This window comes from Ursus arctos, unplaced genomic scaffold (genome assembly GCF_023065955.2).
Source record: "Ursus arctos isolate Adak ecotype North America unplaced genomic scaffold, UrsArc2.0 scaffold_10, whole genome shotgun sequence".
In the NCBI taxonomy this organism is placed as follows: Eukaryota; Metazoa; Chordata; class Mammalia; order Carnivora; family Ursidae; genus Ursus; species Ursus arctos.
The window spans coordinates 41,838,636-41,859,017 of record NW_026622764.1 but is presented as its reverse complement, the minus strand read 5'-3'; the positions used below and the strand labels follow the sequence as shown (position 1 = coordinate 41,859,017).

General features: G+C 35.3%; 1 pseudogene; it reads left to right on the top strand.

Annotated features, from left to right (window-relative positions):
* Positions 1–538: 538 nt before the first annotated feature.
* Positions 539–19,999, top strand: LOC125281795 (tigger transposable element-derived protein 1-like; annotated as a pseudogene).
* The last annotated feature ends 383 nt before the right edge of the window (positions 20,000–20,382 follow it).

The following is a 20,382-nucleotide window of genomic DNA, read 5'->3' as shown; positions in this document are numbered from 1 at the left end:
ATAATAGGGAGAGAGGAGAATCAAGGTGCCTAGACTTGCATTGAGACGTGGAAAGAAAGCCTATTACTAAATATGTAAATGTGAAAGTCTTTTACTTTACATGATTTTAAATCCTTGGAAACAAATCTGATAATTAAGTGAGAGAGTATAGATAAAATCAGAAGGCTTATGACAAGAGTCTAGGAATTCCAATATTTAGAATTTGGACCAAAGGAAGGATATAGTACATAGCTTAAAGAAAAATCAAGGCATAGTTGTGTCAGAGAAGAGAAGAAAGCATTTTAAGATAACATTTTTAGCATTTGGAATGGCAATAAAAGTTCAAGAATGAGGGCAAATGAGAAAGGCCCAGGATTTTACAAGACATTTCTGGTTACATTGGTAAGAGTAGAATCAAGTGATAAGAGGGGAAGTTGTATTAGAGTAACTTGGATAAATAGCATCAGGGAAAATTAAATATAAAGGCAATGTTTTCTAACTTTTTAGGTATTAAGAGAAGAAGAAGGTTGTGTTTTTTGGAAGAGGATTTAAAGTAAAAATGGACTTTTTAAATGTAGGAGAAATTGGACACTGGCTATGGGTTGATGGAAAGGAAAGGATGGAGATGTAAGTGTTGATGATTGAGGAGAGAAGTAAAAACCAACTAAGCCCCTGAGAAGGGGGAGACCATTCGAAGCAGGTCTAGAAGAGTCTTTGATAGAAAGAGAGGCATTTCCTCTACCAGAAAGGAGAAAAGAGAAAGAGGGTGCAGAAATGTGGAAATTGATAGAAAGATTGAAGGTACTGTAATTTGACAGTTTCTACTTTTTCAACAAAGTATGATGTAAATGGCCTGCTAAAAGAGAAGATGTAAGATTAATTTTATATGAGCTTCAATTAATTTATTTGTTAAACACTGAGTGGTAATATTAATTGCCTCTCAAAAATTGGGACTACAAAATGGGACATATATAAATTCATGCCAAGTAAACTATTGGCCACATACACGTATTTCCCAGTCCTCCCCAGCCATCAGATAGATATCATGACCAGGTTTCCGTTGAGTTGCCTTGAAATCTATAGAATGTTTATGCCATCTTAACATCTAGACTTTATTAATGGGGAAATTCTGAAACAGGCTAAATTATTCACCCTTAAAATTTACAGTAGACTTCAGATGAGCTAGAAAACCATTGAACATTTTTGGCGATCATTTAATCTCTTTATTTCTCTATTGGATAATGCCAATAACAAAGGTTAACTGAGTAAAATTTACAGTAGATAATGGGAAATGATGCAGTCTATTTAGATATACTTGGTATCACCAGATTTCATGTAGATTATGTATTTTATAGTGGAACAAAGAAAAGTTTTATATATATTTTTTCCCCAAAAGCCTTTAAGTAGTGAAAAAGAATGCCACAAGTAGAATTGAAGGCTCCTGATCTCCAATACAACATGTTTCATCACAAACATTGCCTTCTAAATTTCCAGTTAGGTTTTGGGGAGTAAGGGAGATGCAAAGTTGCAAGATGTTTTCCCTTGAAAACTATTTGCATGCAAATAATCTATCTGACATATAGCCAAAAAACTATTGGAATTATTGCCTGGTTATTTTGTTGATGTTACCTATTTATTAAACAATTATGTCAGCCCATCAATCACCACTTATTAATGATAGGGAAAAGTAGAAAAGGAAGTTGCTTCCTTACATTTTATATACCTTTGATGTTTAAAATTACACTACTATTATACAGAAAGTTGTTTTAAAGTATATTTTATATCTTGAATGATGTGTTTTCTTTAATTATGATGGTTTAGGTATAATTTTCTGGATCTTCTTGAACATATGCAAAAAATAGTCATTTTTCTTCTCACAATAAAATCAAAAGGAAATACATCACCTGTTCTTGCAATCAGAGCTCAATTTCTAAATTGCCACAATGAATTTCGAAAAATATTTCAGTCATAAAGATGATCAAAAGAAGTTTATAAACCAAAAGGTCAAATTGATTCAGATGTCAGACTGCATAAAGGCTGATAAAAGTGAGGGGCACCTGGGTGACTCAGTTAAGTGTCTGCCTTTGGCTTGGGCCAAAGGGTCCTGGGATCCAGCCCAGCAACAGGCTCCCTACTCAGGGGGGAGTCTGCTTCTCCCTCTCCCTCTGCCACTTCTGCTTGTGCTCTCTCTCTCTCAAATAAATAAATAAAATCTTTTTAAAAAAGGCTGATAAAAGTGAGAGTACAAAGATAATATGGGATTGTATTTTTAGAACTGATAGAATAAGTTCCCCTCCAATAGAACTATTAATATTGAACTTTTTAAGTTAATTTTAAGAAATGACTTTGGTACTCTGTAAGCTGTTTGAGAAGCTAGGGGCACAGGTGATGGTTCTTGCAGTCAGGAATGTTGCACTTCCTTTGGTTAGCATTTGAAATTTCCTGCTCATATTTTTATGCAAAGAACAGGGTTTGACCTAACAATCAGTGCAAAAAAAAAAAAAAAAAAAAATCCATTAACATCAGTAGTGTCAATAGACAATATATTTTGAATTTTATAGATTAGTTCTTTTATTATTTACAATATTTTAATTTTTCTAAATATGTAAGTACAAGCATTTAGATATTTGGGGTGTGTGTGTGTGTGTGTGTGTGTGTGTAACCACATATATATTTGATCATATGCCTACACCCATACAGGAACCTGGTGTCTGTGAAACATCAGTTCTTGGGGAACCTGCATGGCTCAGTCGGTTAAATGTCTGCCTGCAGCTCAGGTCATGATCCCAGAGTCCTGGAATCATGTCCCATGTTGAGGACTACCTGCTCAGTGGGGAGTTGCTCCTCCCTATCTCTCCCCCCCCCCCCCCCCCGCTTATGCTCTTTTCTCTCTTGCTCACTCTCAAATAAATAAATAAAATCTTAAAACCAAACACATCAGTTCTCAATTTAATTTTTCCTGTATTCCATCTTTACAGGCTGTTCTAATATTCCTACTCAAGTGACACCTACATTTTTTTTGTGACAAAAAATCTATGAACAATAATTTCAGTTGGTAAAATGGCATGGAACTTGAGGTATTTTATTGACCTTCCTTGGAATAACATTCTGAATATCTGCAGTTCTGCATCCTCAAATCTTCTGACTGAAACCCCAGTCCTATTTACAATGCAACGTGTTACCTTATTGCAAAATGTGAAGCACATATCAGGAAGAACTTACCTTACTGTCATTGGATTTGTAACATCACCTTTTTTTTTTTCTGGGCTAGCCGTATGCTGCTGAGAGAACATGAGCTTTGGGGATATGTAGAATTATATTTGATTAAGGTTTTTCTGCTAACAAGCTGTGTGACCCTAACCCCATGGGATACTCGGTAATTCTTAAGTGATAAGATGAAAATATTAACAAACTTGATTCCAGAATCCACATGAGGATTAAGATGGTGTACATTGTGTTTAATCAAGTATCTATTCCATGACTTAGCATTCTTATCTTTTAAAGTAAAAACTTAGTTTTACCTTTCTTATATTGAACCGCAAACATGGGAGAGTTAACGTAATGAGAACTTTTGAAATAAAGGATTGATCCATTTTCTTTGGAACTTGAACATGTTAGAATCTGTACAATTTTGCCTCAGTCAAAAAGTTTCTTTGGTTTTTGTTTTTTACCTTCTTGGCGGTTGGTATAAGTAATTGCTTTCTATGCCCCGCACCTGGCATTCACTCAAACAGAAAATGATCCTTGGAAATGCACAAAGATTATGACCAAGCAACCTGGTCCAAATGAGTTGGGAAGGTGCCCAAAATGTTCTTTATTCCCAGGACTGGGTTTTTCTGCCAGTGAATGTCACAGATTAATGCTACAACTGAACAGCCCTGTAGTTTCTGTGGAGCCATTGAGGAATGTAGGTTCCCTGAGACCTGTGAATCCTTAAAACCAGCGTGGCAGATTTTGCACTGGTTAGGAAACCAGTAAGTTCAAAAACTAAAAAAGCCAAAAAAAAAAAAAAAACAAAAACAAAACAAAAAAAGCTGAGCTGAAGACAATAACTCTCGTTATACTCTGTGTTTACAGAATTTAGAACCTGCAAGTGCCTTACAGTCTGTTCTGGTGTTATAGACAAGAAAGCAATAGAGTTAAAGGCCTGATGGCTTGGCTGAAAATTATGAAGCTAACTTGACGAGGTTTTGGTCAGTGGGCAGGTGTCCCTGTTACCTAATTGTCTTGCCACGCCTTTCGCTGTGGGAAAAAATTCATACTTTTGCTAATTTCTGGGGATTTACCTTCTCAAGAGAGCATATGAAGGTATGATTAGTACAGGTAGACCCGCAAGTGAAGGATAACTTATTGAAAAATCTTTATATTTGGAGGGGTTGGAAGTCTGAATAAAGCATCTTTTTGAGCAATGATATATTTAAAGTCATTGCAGCATTCCCTGGAGAAATTGCAAAGTGTTCTCTTTGATTCATAACTGATATATAGTGCTACTAATATATGTCACTACAAATGCTTATAAGCCTAGACATTATTTTTAACAATATATCTACAAAAGCATATAATGGGACCATTAGATGTATGTTTTCCTATTTTGCCTTGTCAGAATCTTTCACAATAATCGAAACTATAAATGAGGCATCTCACTGTTTTCATCTATTGATTTCTATAATAAACAAGACATCAAACCTAGTTTTGGGAAAAAAAATTTTTTTTGTCAAGTAACTCAGTTTATAAGCCATTTCCTTAAATCCTCTGATATTTAGCATCTGAACAAAGGACTCTGTCTAAGGTCCTTTCTAATAAGTCGGTTCTTTATACAGGGAGAAATAATATCGTAAGAGTATCTGATATTTTATGGTACACTATTAGTTGTACATGACGTGAAGCCAACTCACTGTTTTATTTTTTTATTTTTTTTATTTTTCTTTATTTTTAAAGATTTTTTATTTATTTATTAGAGAGAGAGCCAGCGAGAGAGGGAACACAAGCAGGGGGAGTGGGAGAGGAAGAAGCAGGCTCATAGCGGAGGAGCCTGACGTGGGGCTCGATCCCATAACGCCAGGATCACGCCCTGAGCCGAAGGCAGACGCCCAACCGCTGTGCCACCCAGGCGCCCCCCAACTCACTGTTTTAAATGAGACTGTATTAACTCATTAATTTAGGACCCAGAGATGGCTTAGGTATCAGTTTGAGGCTTGATGCAGAATGCAAAAGGACTCACCAGAATGTTGTTCTCAAATCTGTGCCTTTTCTCTCTCTGTTTCTTTCGTTCTCTTTCTTTCTTCCTGTGATGCAATATTGACCTCATTCTTGACTCCAGGAGGGTCTCTTTGGAAGTTTTAAGAATGAAATAGTTCTTAGCTTCATAATTTTATACTTCTTTTTTTTTTTTTTAAGATTTTATTTATTTATTTGACAGAGAGAGAGAGACAGCCAGCGAGAGAGGGAACACAAGCAGGGGAGTGGGAGAGGAAGAAGCAGGCTCATAGCAGAGGAGCCTGATGTGGGGCTCGATCCCGTAACGCTGGGATCATGCCCTGAGCCGAAGGCAGATGCTTAACCGCTGTGCCACCCAGGCGCCCCAATAATTTTATACTTCTAAGGCAATTGGAAAGAGCTAGTATATTTCATCATATTCCTAATAAATAATAGTAAATAAAATGGCATGCCTTCTGTTTGCAGAAACTTAAGTTATTTGTCTAACACATTAAATCATTATGGCCAATATGGCTACTCTGGAGCTGGGAGGAGGGAAATTAATTCTGTCTGAACCTTACACTTGCAAATTTAGTACTATTGAGAAGGGGAACAAGAAATTCTGTGTTGAAAAGCAATGAAGAGACAGTCTTGAAACTTCTTTATTTCAATTCAAAATAACCATGCAAAGTGTGTGTTTCTAGTTTTTTAGGCAAATATACAATAAGGCAATTTAAAATGTTTCACATTTTACCAAGCATAGCATTTAGTGAAGCAGATAATAAGGTACAATTTTCACCAGAAATGATAGAATTTTATAGTATCAGCTTTCATAGTAAAAGAAGATGACAATGATAATATTCAGTCATTATTTAATCAGGATTGACTGAAGAGAAAAATGCTGTATCAACTCATTTCGTAGACCTATACACAGATGTCATTGTCCTTTGAAATGTGTACTATCTGTAAAATTATACTTAATATTTGCTTCTCTTGATATATTTGCTGAAAAACAATTCTTAAAACAGAGAACTTTTCTGAATAGCTACTACTTTTCAAAACCCTTTAGCTGTGGCAACCTTTTTGAACTTGTATTTTAAAGGTATCCTTAAAAACCTTTGGACAGAGAACCAAATGATTGTGCATAATGGTATGAATTTCCATACTCCAGCCTTTTTAGAAATGTCATATTTTATGTTTTTATTAGTCTGACAAGTAAGAATATTTGAGGTTTAAGCAATTGAACCATAAAGGTATCTTGAAACTTGAGAGAAAGAAGCATAGTAAGAACGTGTACTAACTTAAATATGAGAATTAGCAGTTCAGCGTTTCTTTATTTTAAAAAAATTATGCTAGCAGTAAATCAAAGATGAAAATATAATAATCACAACGTATAAGGCACATACGTACTTTACTCATCTACTAACTTGGTCTTGATATACACACACATAAGAATCCTCTCAATAGGACTGAAACATAGTCATTATTGCCCTACTTTACAGATCAGGAAGCTGATAAATGACAAAAAAATTTAAGTAACTTCCTTAAAAATGTGCCATGATCTGAATGTCTGTGTACTCCCCATATTCATATGTGAAATCCTAACCCCCAAAATGATGGTATTAGAGAGGTGAGGCCTTTGGAAAGTGCTTAGGTCACATGGGCAGAGCCCTCCTGAGGGGGATTAGTGTCCTTGTAAAAGAGGCCTAAGAGAGCTCCCTTACCTCTTTCACTAATGTGAGGACGCAGTGAGAAATTGGCCATCCGCAGCTCTGAAGATGGCCTTCACCAGAACCAAACCAAGCTGACACCCTGATAACAGACTTTCAGCCTCCAGAGCTGTGAGAAATAAATTTCTGCTGTTGATAAGTTACCCAATTTAGGGTACTTTGTTATAACATTCTGAACAGACTAAGATAAAATATCAGTGTTATAATACGAGAGCCCCCAAAGGAGCAGCCTGGCATAGTATTGGAGAACACAGATTTTTGAGGGCAATTCCCAGGGTTTGAATTCAGATTCTGGCACTTACTCGCTGTGTGATTTGAGGATATTGTTTCTGTTTCTCCAACTGCAAAATAATGATAATAATCATAGCTAAGTTATAGAGTTTTTCTGAAGATTAAACAGGTAAATACAGGTATTGTACCTAGTAAAATTCCTTACCCATTTTAAGAGAAACGTGAGTATTTCTTTTTGTTAGGAATCCCCAACTGTCTTCATGTTACCACACTGCCAGCGAGGTTGTAGTTTTGATAGGGTTGCTGTAAAACATTGGTATGATGTAATAACCTTTTGCAAATCCACTTGCTTATCAAACTAGGTTTTGTTGTTGTGTCATTTAATTACGTGATAATGTGTCAGGGAGCACCAAATACAAAGGTAAATGTTAGAATATCTTCTTAGAGCATTAATTTTACTTTTAAAAGATGCACTATTTGTAATGTAAAATTCACACATTTTAAAAGATGTAATACAAAGCAACCAATAATGTTCTAGTTTTTAGTAAGCTTCTCTGGGTTCTGACTTAACTTTTCTGGGAAATTGATTAATTTTCCTATTATTTTATGGAAAATCAGATTAAAATTTTGGATAAACACTAATCTATGTCATCTTTGAGATAGAGCACAACTTAATATATACCAATTTGCCCTTATATTTACTTGTTGAGGTTTGATCTGATCTTTTATCAGAATTCTGAGTGGTGCCAAAATGCCTCCCAAGACACTGAAATCTGTAGTGAAAACACTGAATGATAATCCAATTTGTAACCATAGAATCTATATTTTATGACACTTTCCTTTGATGAGTTTATACTCATACATGGTAACATATGATATAGATAACTTGCCTCTTAAAAGGTGGTATATTCACTGCAGTTGAATCAAAGACAAAATATATACGTAAGAACTAATGGAACTTTCAGTAGGAGGAATGTGGTATGTTTAAAACTATAAAATTTTTATTCTAAATTTAGAATATATTTTTTATAAATGTGGAACAAATAACTAATACATTTTTGAATTTCAAAAACCTTGTGTTTTCTGTTTTTGAAAACAGAAACTTGTATATTTTTTCCTATTTTCACGAATATGTAGTGTGTGTTAAATCAGAAAAGAAAAACTTAATGGGCATTTTTAGAAACTACATTTTCCCTTTGATTTATCTGAAAACAACATAAATTAATTTTTTGCTATTTACCCATTTTTATCAAATACCCCCAAACCAAATCTAATTTCCAATTTTCCCTTTTTTAAGTCTATATTAATAATTTTGAGGAAGTAGGTAAATAGAAAGTGATAGAATGTTCTGTACTAAAAGGGAGTCCATATTCTGTCAGGATTACATGTATAGACTTTTTCATAGATAAGAGAGTCAAATTTAATCTCCATCTTACAGATGAAAGTAAGATGGAAATAAGATAAATGATATTAGATGGAATGTGAGATAGATTCTTTAAACTTTATATTCAATCATAACAGAACCCATTGTTCCTAGAGTGCCATCTTCTATCATTTCCAGTTAGAACTTAAAGATGTCCAGGAAACACTTGTTACTCAGAGAGTGAGAAAGCAACAGAAAGGGTGTGATTCATTTTCTAATGTAGTTCTACTGAATAGATTTTGAAACATGCCTTCAGCAATATTTATGTTTGGATGTGTTGCTCTTATCAATGATAACATAATAACATATGATTCTTTGTGTTCCACAATGTGCCTTTCTGAAAATCATGCTTTTTTATTACTAAAATCAAGGAACAGTACTTCTTTACTTTCCAGGAAACGTGCAGATTGTGTTTGAATAATGAGCTTTAAAACTCTATTTTTATATTTGAGTTGCCAAGGATAAACCAAAACCAGACAAAGACATTATCAGAAAAGAAAACTATAGGCCAATATTCTTGATGAATATAGATATAAAAATTCTCAACACTGTTCTAGTGAACTGAATTCAACAGCACATTCAAAGGATCATACACTGTAATCGAGTAGGATTTGTCCCTGGGATGCAAGGATAGTTCAACATATGCAAAGCAATAAACATGGTACATCACATTAATAAAAAAGAAGGATAAAAATCATACGTTCATCCCAATAGATGACGAAAAAGCATTTGAAAAAAATCACCATTCTTTCATGACGAAAGCTCTCAACGTATTTGGTATAGAAGGAATATAACTCAACATAATGAAGGACACTTAAGACAAACCCACAGCTAAATAATATCATACTTAATGGTGAAAAGTTGTAAGTCTTTCCTATAAAGTCAGGAACAAGACAAGAGTGCCCACTATTGCCACTCCTATTCATAATAATACTGAAAATCCTAGCCAGAGCATTAGACAAGAAAAATAAATAAAAGGCATCCAAATATGAAAGGAAGAAGTAAAATTATCTTTGATTGCATATGACATGATTTTTTAAAAGATTTTATTTAATATTTATTTATTTATGAGAGGAGAGAGAAAGTGTGTGAGCAGGGGAGAGGGGCAGAGGGAGAGGGAGAGAATCTCAAGCAGACTCTGCACTAAGTGCTGATCTCAGGGGCTTGATTTCAGGACCCTGAGATCATGACCCAAACCAAAACCAAGAGTCAGATGCTTAACTGACTGAGCCACCTAGGCACCCCATGATTTTTTATATGGTAAACCATAAAGACATAATAAAAAAAAATGTTAGAGCTAAGAAATGAATTCAGTAAAGTTACAAAATACAAAAATAAGTTGCATTTCTATATATTAACAAACCATCTGAAAATATAGAAAATCCCCTTGATAATAGCATCAAAAAAACGTGATATCTATGAAGGGCCAATGTGGTGAGAGCAAAAAGTTGATGGAAGAATAATTGCTTGGACATAAGATCAGAGGTCAAGTACAAAAGATCTAATGTAGTGGTTTTTAACCTTTCTTGTCAATTGGAATCACCTGGGGAGAGATGGATAGATGGATGGATGGATAGTTAATTCAATATAGATGGTGATATATCTGTCCATCCATACATACATCTACCCATCCTTCCATCCATCCATCTTTCAAAGTCTACCTCTTATTGTACATATTTTTGTATAATTGATTTTATTGATGGCAGTTGGCCATTTTTGTATTTTGAAATAGTGATTGGTTGTAGTGAAATTGAAGAGAAACATTTAGAACTTATAGCAAAGAATAATTTCTGACAAATTGGAATGTTTAAATGAAAGAGACGCTCTCATTTCTCAAGAATAACTTAAGTTTTGGCCAGAGTAACTTAAAGGATCAAGTTGCTATTTGCTGAAATGGGAAACATCATAAAAGAAGCAGATTTGTGGTGAGGATTTGAATAACTAACTTTTTTCTTTATATCTACAAAGGTGTACTATATATTCTACTGAAACATATTTTTTTCCTCTCTGCGATCACCCTCTTTTCTACCAAAGATAATCACAATAAGAATAATTTGTTAACAAAATAAGTAAGTTTCATTAAACCTGGCATGATTATTTATATAAGTGCAGCAAAGAACAGGAATCAAACATGTATGTTCTTTTTAAGTCTGCTTTGCTGAGACTTTTCATAAGGAATCTCATTTGGACATTTAAAAACCTCTTGAGTCTAGGAATCCAAGACAAGGGCTCCCCATCAGAATTCTCCTGTAATGCCCATAGATTTGCATAAATTCCTCTCTTTTCGAAGTCACCAAGATACTCTCAGTATCCTGTACACGCCAGGAAGTGACTTTCTTACTCACTGGGCAAGGCTGATGGGAACACTGTAAGCAAAGTACCAGGAGGTATTTCCGAGGGGTTTTATTGTTTCCATAGAGTCAACCTCAGTTCCATAAAACTGTCTGGTCATATTTGATTCTTGCACATCACTCACAAATATGATATTCCAGTCAAAACCTTGGTACTATAACCAGTGCTTCCAATTGTGTTCTCTTACAAAGGGAACATATCTTTATTTAACTTAATGCAAATAACTGTATCACTATGGAAATAAGAATATTCAGTGTGAGTTTGCAAATTCTGTAGAGATCAGGTAGGGAGAAAATGTAATTGTTTAAATTCTGGTTACAAAGATATAACTTACCAAATCACTGCAAGTTGTAGAAAAGAGAAAAAAGTTTCTTTACATCTGGAAATACAAAGCATTAAAAAACTAGCAATGTTTTAAACAAAAAGACATCCTCGTGAATTCATTCAGCCCTATCTAATTAGTTCTTGTTGATCTTCATCTATTGTTAGCAGTTTTATGAATCCATAAGTGTCTCTGTTACAGTTCTGTAAATTCTTCCCCATGTCAGCGACGTCATCTGAAAGTTATCAGAAACCTGCTCTTGTCAGAGTCCTTTCAGTGCACCCCCTAAGAGGAAACACTTTTGTAGGAGCATCAGACTAAAACAGTAACTGTTTTTTGGCAACATCTTCCAGTCTTTCAGGATCTCATCTGCAGGCGCTGGAGCAAGCAAACTCTTAACAGGTCCCATCATGGGTCGCCAAACTTTTGTGAGCTCAGGCAGCCCAGCCAGCACAAAATCTTCACATTCCAATTTTCTTTTTCTTACTTGTTGGTTTTGTCAAAGTTCCATGGTTTCCCAATATGCCAGCAGCATGTTGGTTTTTCATTTGCTTGTGGCTTCTAAAGCCACAGATGTGGTTGGGTAGCCTTGAATAACTATCTTATGTATCACTGCTATCTCTGTCAGAGTAGCAGTTTTCAAACACAGCTAATATTAAATAAGAACTTCAGTGTCATAGTGATACTAGAAATAAGGGTGAGGAAGATGAAATGTAGTAGTTTTTGCTTTAAATTTTTACTTGCATTCTGTATTTGTGGTCCATGCTATACTCATAGTATTAATAGTAGACCTATTCTACTCTCTTTTTTGGTCCATCTTTAGAAGTCTATTTTTAGAACTTACATTTGAAACTTTTATTGTCTCTTTTCTCTTTGAAGTCACTATTCATTAATCCTCCTCCAATGCAAACTGATTTATGCTCCAAATCTATATAAACAGGGATTATGACTATGAGACCTAGAGGGTGTGGGGTAAAGGAGAAAGGCCATGAGAGTGAGAGAAAAGAACTACACAAAAAATCATTGTATACTTTGGGAAGATAATACAAATATCCATGAAAAGATGGACATAGTAGAAATATTTAGACAGTAATGGTAATCTGTTACTTACAAATGTATGAGGAGAAATGTACAGACAAATCTTAGAAAACACTGGAGTCGCTGAATATAAATAGGTAAATTGTATAGTTCACTGCACTCTGTTGAATTTTATTGGACTTTTCTAAGCCTTATTACATGAACTTGTAAAGTCCTTCTTTCCCCATTGATTTAATTCTAAATAAATGTTGTTGTTTTTTTTTTCATAGGATGTCATAATTTCATCACTGGAGAGTGACAACAGCAAAATGTCAGAATAGGAGTTTTCTACTATCTTCCCCCCAAAGAACACCAATTTTGACAATCACCATTGACACGAGTGTCTTTTTGGAAGTCGGGAAGTTCCAACACATGGCTGGAGAAAAAAAATCTGAGGCTGGACACATTTAAGAAGGTAGGAGGAAGAGTTTCACGTTACCTTCATCAGTCCTCCCAGGTGGCACGGCTCAGTGCCAGGGGACACCTCACCCTACCATTTCTCCCATGGGCAAAAATGAGGGTACATATGTGAGCTCCCTATTTCCTCAGCTGTGCAGGAAGCTACCCACAAGACCTACTTCTGTTCTCACCCCATCTAGAATATTAAGGTTCTGTAAGATGAGGGGATGGGGAAGGGCTGGAAGAACAGTAGTCAGTGCTTTTGGAGGGCATCTAGCACATGCAAATTCTAAAATGTTCACAGATTGCATTAGTAAGAACACCCACGAGGTGCCTGGGTTGATATAGTTGGTTAAGCATATGACTCTTGATTTTGGCTCATGTCGTGATTTCAGGGTCATGAGATCCATGTTGGGCTCCGCACTCATCATAGAATCTGCTTGGGATTCTCTCTCCCTCTTCCTTGGCCCTACTCCCACCCCACTCCCCGGCTCTCTAAAATAAATAAATCTTAAGGAAAAAGAAAAAAAAAAAGAATACCGCTAGTCATTGGGGTTACCTCACTGGCAGATCCCCTCACCTGGTCCTTGGGCACCCCCAGTACTCTGCACATTTCACCCACGCACATCTCCAACCCTTTGTGCATGATCCCAGGGCAGTGAGGGCAAGCCTTTGCAGATAGCTAGTGAACATATGCAGAGAGCTGCCCCATACCGCAGGAATAGTTAAAGCAATCTTGAGTAAGAAGCAATGCTGGATGTTTCACACTTGCTGATTTCAAACTATATTACAAGGCTGTATTATTCAAATGGCAACAAGTAAATGAAAAGGTGGTCAACATTTCTAGTTACCAGGGAGATGGAAATTAAAACCACAATGTAGTACAATGTCTGCTATCAAAAAGACAAGAGAGAACTCAGGCTGGGAAGGATGTGGGGATAAGGGAACCCTTGCACACCTTTGGTGGGAATGTAAATTAGGGTGGCCATGTGGATAATGGAATGGAGATTTCTCAAATAATTAAAAATAGAGCTACCATATGATCCAGAAATCCCACTTCTAGGTATATATCCAAAGGAATGGAAATCACTGTCTTAAAAGAGATATCTGAACCCCCATGTTCATTGCAGTGTCTGTTGACAGATATGGGTAAAAAAATATGTGAGCTATATTTATATGGAATATTATTCAACTACAAGGATTCAGGAAATCCTGCCATTTGTAACAATTTGGTAAAACTAAAGGACATTATGCTATGTGAAATTTGCTGGACAGAGAAAAACAAAACTGTATTATCATTCATATATAAAATTTTAAAAAAGTTGAATTCATAGGAACAGTAGAATGTTATTTACCAGAATTATGGGGTAGAATGGAGGAGGAGATGCTGATCAAAGTGTACAAACAAACCTTCAGTTATAAGAAGAATAAGTTCTGGATATCTAATGTACAGCAAGATGACTATAGTTAATAATACTGTACTATGTACTTAAAATTTCCTACATTGTACACTTAAAACATGCAGTTTATCAATTATACCTCAATAAAGCTGAAAAAATCCTTCATCATTAATTTTATTGCCATATTTGATCATGAGAAATAATATCATAGATTCTATATCTGTATTAAATTTATGAAATAAAGAGCAGTGCCATGCAATAATATTTAAAATGAAATTTTTATTTTTTTAGAGATTTTATTTATTTGAGAGAGAGTGCACACACAAGCCGGCGGGGGTTGGGGAGAGAGGGAGAGGGAGAAGCAGACTCCCTGCTGAGCAGAGAGTCCAACATTTGGCTTGATTCCATGATCCTGAGATCATAACCTGAGCCTAAGGCAGATGCTTAACCGACTGAGCCACCCAGGCATCCTAAAATGCAATTTTTAATTGAAACATAGAACAGCAACAAAAACCAATTGCCATTTACTAAATAAAAATCTATTTCAGTGATAAAATAATGGTATAAAGAGTGTTACTAACTTCATTTACTAGAAGAGAAAAATCTACTTTTTCCTAAGAATATCATATTCAGCAGCTTAACAAATGAGGAGCTTCTAGAATGGCAAGACTCATGAAACATATACAAACAAATACGACTTACTATTCAATCTTTTCATAGTCCTTTTTGATTATTTTCTTGTTAAGTCTATAAAACTAGCTGATTAGAAACAATTTCTAGGTATCAGCACTAAAGGAAAAAGACAAGGACAGAACAGTTTAGAATAAAGTAAACTCTTATTTTCCGTGCTCCATTTTTAAGATGTGACAACTTGTGTAAAATGAGATTCTTCATTTTTTACTGAAAATTGCTTCCTTTCATACTTCTTTATTAAAGTCGTCTCACTCTTGGTTTCTAAATCTCAAGTGATTTTGAGAGTTACCTGTCTTATATTACGTTAAAGTTATTGCCTTAATTATGTCAACTATTTCTTTGTAAATTTTATAAAGATCTGGCTCTTTTCCCATTGTTATTGACATGATCTTAATTCAGTTTTTACCATTTCTTTCCTATAGAACTTCAGTAATATCTGATCTCTCTTTTCTTCTTCCTTTTTTTCCTTTCTTCCATTAAGAAAACTTCAATAAAGTTAAATGCAGAGAAATGTTCATCTTCTATGTAAGATAATCTTAAAAAGGGTAAATTAATATGTCTGACCGCAAATTATGGGCAGGCTAAATGTTGGCTTATACTTTCTTATGACATGGAGAAGATAAAACATGAAGCTCTATACCAAAGTAGGGTGAAATGTATCCAGGAGAACACCAGTCATTTAGGAAATGACCACTCCTAGTTTCTCCCAGAAATCCGTGATATTTTTTGCCATCCAGGCATATGAAAGGATTGTAACTTCACAGGCTGATGCGAAGACCCCTTCTGAGAGCTCATCAATATGAATTGCCTGTAATCACTGATTTCTGATTGTTTAGTTCTTCCTTAAATGAAATAAAAAAACAGCATATTTTTCAGTTAAGAAGTAGAGTAGCATTGCCCCAGAAATTTCCGGGTCAGAATGTTATACTCTCTGTTGTTTTAACAAGGCCCATGATGAGATTTAGCCCAACTGTTGGAGTGAATGCAGTGACAAATAACTTCTAGAAACTGAGGAGGAAGTGCCACGGTCTCTGAGTAATCCAGGCAGCCTCAAGCTTAAAATCAGAAGCAGTGATTCATCTCTTAGAAAATAAAACAAAATGCAATTTTGACTTTGAAGATTAATTATTCTTTTTTTTTAAAAAAACATTGGATTGCTGTTTCCTGATGTTGGTTTGTACTGCTAGTAATTCTGGAGCATGGAAAATATCCAGGGACTGTAATTCAAAACCTATCACAAGTGCCTATTTTGGCCATCTTGATCTGTTCCAAATGATCAGTTTGGCAGTCAATGAGAGAAATAACAGTAGCTGCTGTGCTACATTTTGGAAGAATTTTTATTTGAATTGACTATGCATTTAGAAACCCCATCCCATAGCAATTTTCACTATTTATTTCTCCTGACACATAATTTGTTTGTTTTTTTTCTGAGGATAGGCATACCCTTAGAATATAATATACTGGCTTGGTAGTAAGAAATGGAAGAATTTATGGAGAGTGTATTAAAGTTGTTAAGTTAAAAAGGAATTTAACAACTTCTTGGAAGTCAGTATACCTCTTTAATTACTATTTATAGTTCCCGTATTAATTTGCATTTATTTATCCCTTTAAAAAAACCATTGACTTGGGAACGTGACTGCCTGAAAAGTGGTGTCCATCCCTAATTATCTTGTGGAAGAAATAACAAGAACTGGATTTTGGGAAAAACACACATGAAGGTCTTTTTAGGTCTTCTAGGTTGCTTGAAAGAAAACAAGAGAACAGGCAATGTTTAATTTGATCCAAAAATACTGTGACAACTTTTCACTCCTTTTGACCCAATTTAGCAACTTAGGTGTTACCAACAGTTTCACCTCATTGCTTATAATCTGCATAATATAAATAAATTGTTACAAGAAAAACAAAAAATAACCTTATATAGCATAACTTTTGCCTGACTCATTCATTTCATAGCATACTATTAAAAGTGATCTTCTTACAGAAATAATATAGCAGTGAATAATGTTTCTATATAAAAGTACTATTATGATTAATGCATTTATAGAAATATCTGGAAATTGGACAAGTGGAAGGAATAAATTCATGCTGTGTCATTGTATCCTAATGCATTCATAGATGCTAAAGAAATGGATGTAGATATTATCTAATCATATTTTCAAGAGAAATAGTACATTTAAAAATTCATTATGTATTCATATTTAAAAACTATATTTTTAGAGCAATTTTAGGCTTATAGCTAAAATTGAAAAGGACAGAGTTCCCACATACCACTTGCCCCCAGACATGCATAGCTTGTGTATTATCAACATCTTTCACCAGAGTGGTGTGCTTGTTAGAATTGACGAACCTACCTTGACACATCATAATCACTCAAAGTTCATAATTTACATTGCAGTCATTCTTGGTGGTATACATTTTATGGGTTTGCATAAAGGTGTAATGTCACGTATCCATCATTATAGTATCATACAGAGTAGTTTCACCTCCCTAAAAGTTCTCTAGACTCTATCTTTTCATTTCTACCCCACACTCCCACACTCTTGGTAAGCACTGATCTTTTTTAGCATCTCTATAGTTTTGCCTTTTCCAGAATATCATGTGGTTAGAATAATACAGTAAATAACCTTTTCAGATGGCTTCTTTCATTTAGTAACATGCATTTAAGTTTCTTTTATGTCTTTTTATTCATTTTATTAATGCATCTACCTACTGAAGGATGTTTGTGTTTGCTTCCAAGTGTTGGCAATTATGAATAAACCACCTATTAACTTCCATTCACAGGTTTCTATGTAGACATAAGGTATTAACACCTTTAGGTAAATATCAAGGAATGTGATTGCTGGGTTATATGGTAAGAATATTTTTTGTTATATAAGAAACTGTCCAACTGTCTTGCACAGTGTCTGTACCACTTTGCATTCCCAGCAGCAGTGAGTGAGCGTTCCAGTTGCTCCACATCACAGTGGCACCCAGTGCCGTCAGTGTCCCAGATTTGGGCCCTTCTAATAGTTGTACAGTGCTATCTCATTTTAATTTGCATTTCTCTGATAACATATGATGTGGAGCAAAGAGGCACACCTTGTCTTATTGTGTTTGCTTTATTGTCCCTTGCAGGTATTGCATTTTTTTACAAATTGAAGGTTTGTGGCAACCCTGCATTAAGCAAGCCTATTTATGCCATTCTTCCAATAGCATTTGCTTTCTTTGTGTGTCTGTGTCACATTTTGGTAATTCTCACAATATTTCAATCCTTTTTCATTATTATTATATCTGTTATAGTGATATGTGATCAGTGTTCTTCGGTGTCACTAGTGTAATTGTTTGTGGGGAGCCATTGAACCATGCTCATATAAGATGGCAAACTTAATAGATAAAAGCCATATGTGTTCTGATGGCTCCACTGACACATGGTTCCTCACATTCCCTCTCCTCAGGCCTCCTTGTTTCCTGAAATATTTGAAATTAGGCCAATTAGTAACCCTGAAATACTTCTAACTGTTTAAGTGAAATGAAGACTCACACATCTCTCACTTAAGTCAAAAGCTAAAACTCATTAAGTTTACTGAGGAAGGCATGCCAAAAGCCAAGATAGGCTGAAAGCTAGGCCCCTTGTGCCAGTTGGCCAACCAGTGAACACACAAATAATAAGAAAGTAAAACAGCCTTACTGCTGATATGGAGAAACTTTTAGTGGTCTGGATAGAAGATCAGACCAGACATAACATTCCCTAATGCCAAAACTTCATCTGGAGCAAGATTCTATTTATTTCTACAAAGGCTGAGAGAAGTAAAAAGCTACAAAAGAAGAGTTTGAAGCTAGCAAATGTTGATTCTTGAGGCTTAAGGAAAGAAGCCAGCTCCATAACATACAAGTAGAAGGTAGAGCAGCAGGTGTTGATGTAGAAGCTAAAACAAGTTATCCAGAAAATCTAGCTAATAAAGGTGGCTACACTAAACATCTATTTTCAGTGTAGATGAAACAGCCTGCAATTAGAAGAGGATGACATCTAGGACTTTCATAGCTAGAGAGGGGAATTGAATGCATGGTTTCAAAGCTTCAAAGGATAGACTGACTCTCTTATTAGGGGCTAATGCAGCTGGTAACTTGAAGTTGAAGCCAGTGCTTACTTACCATGCCAAAAATCCTAGGGCCCTTAAGAATTTTGCAAAATCTACTCTACCTGTACTCTATAAATGGAAGAACAAAACCTGGATGATAGCACATCTGTTTAATTTACTGTTTAAATTACTGAGTAATTTAAGTCCATTGTTGAGAACTGGTCAGAAAAAAAATATGCATTTGAAAATATTAATGCTCATTGGCAATCCACCTGGTCACTCAAGAGCTTTGATGGAGATGTACCAGATGAATGTTGTTTTCATGCCTGCTAACACAACATCCATTCTGCAGCCCATGGATCAAGGACTAATTTCATTTTTTAAAATCTTATTATTTAAGAAATTTTAAGAAATACATTTGTAAAGCTGTTGTGGCGTAGTGATTCCTCTGATGGATTTGGGCAAAGTAAATGGAAAACTTTCCGGAAAGGATTCACTATTCTAGATGCCATTAAGAACATTCTTCATTTATGAGAAGAGGTCAAAATATCAACGTGAATAGGAGTTTGAAAGAAGTTGATTCCAACCCTCATGGATGACATTGGGAGATACAAGATATTAGTGAAAAAGTAATTGCAGATGTGGTGGAAATAGCAAGAGAACTAGAACTAGAAGTGGAACCTGGAGATGGGATGAATGGCTGCAATCTCATGATAAAACTTGAATGGATGTGAAGTTTCTTCATATGGAAGAGGGAAGAAGGTGGTGTCTTGATATGGAAACTACTCCTAGTGAAGATGTGATGAAGATTGTGGAAACGACAGCAAAGGATTTAGAATAATACATAAACTTAGTTGATAAAGCAGTGGCAGGGTTTAAGAGGACTGACTCCAATTTTGCAAAAAGTTCTAGTTTGGGCAAAATGCTGTCAAACAGCATCACATGCTACAGAGAAATCATTTGTGAAAGGAAGTATCAAATGATACAGCAGACTTCATTTTTGTCTTATTTTAAGAAATTGCCACAGCCACCCCAACCTCCAGCAGCCACTACGTAGGTCAGTCAGCATCTATCAATGTCAAGGCAAGACCCCAGCAGCAAAAAGATTACAACTTACTGAAAGTTCAGGTAATGGTTAGCAATTTTTTACCAATAGAGTATTTTTAAGGTATGTACACTTTTTAGCCATAATGCTCTTTCACACTGAATAGTCTACAGGATGCTGTTAAACATAACTTGTATATGCACTGAGAAACCAAAAAAATCATTTGATTTACTTTATTGTGATATTCACTTTATTGCAATGGTCTGGAACTCATCCTGCAATATCTCTGAAGTATGCCCGTATTTTTGTATGCTTATTTGCCATTTGTATATTTTCCTTATGAAGTTTCTGTTAAGGTCTTTGGCCAATTTTTTTTTTTTTTTAAGATTTTATTTATTTGACAGAGACACAGTGAGAGAGGGAACACAAGCAGGGGGAGTGGGAGAGGGAGAAGCAGGCTTCCCGCTGAGCAGGGAG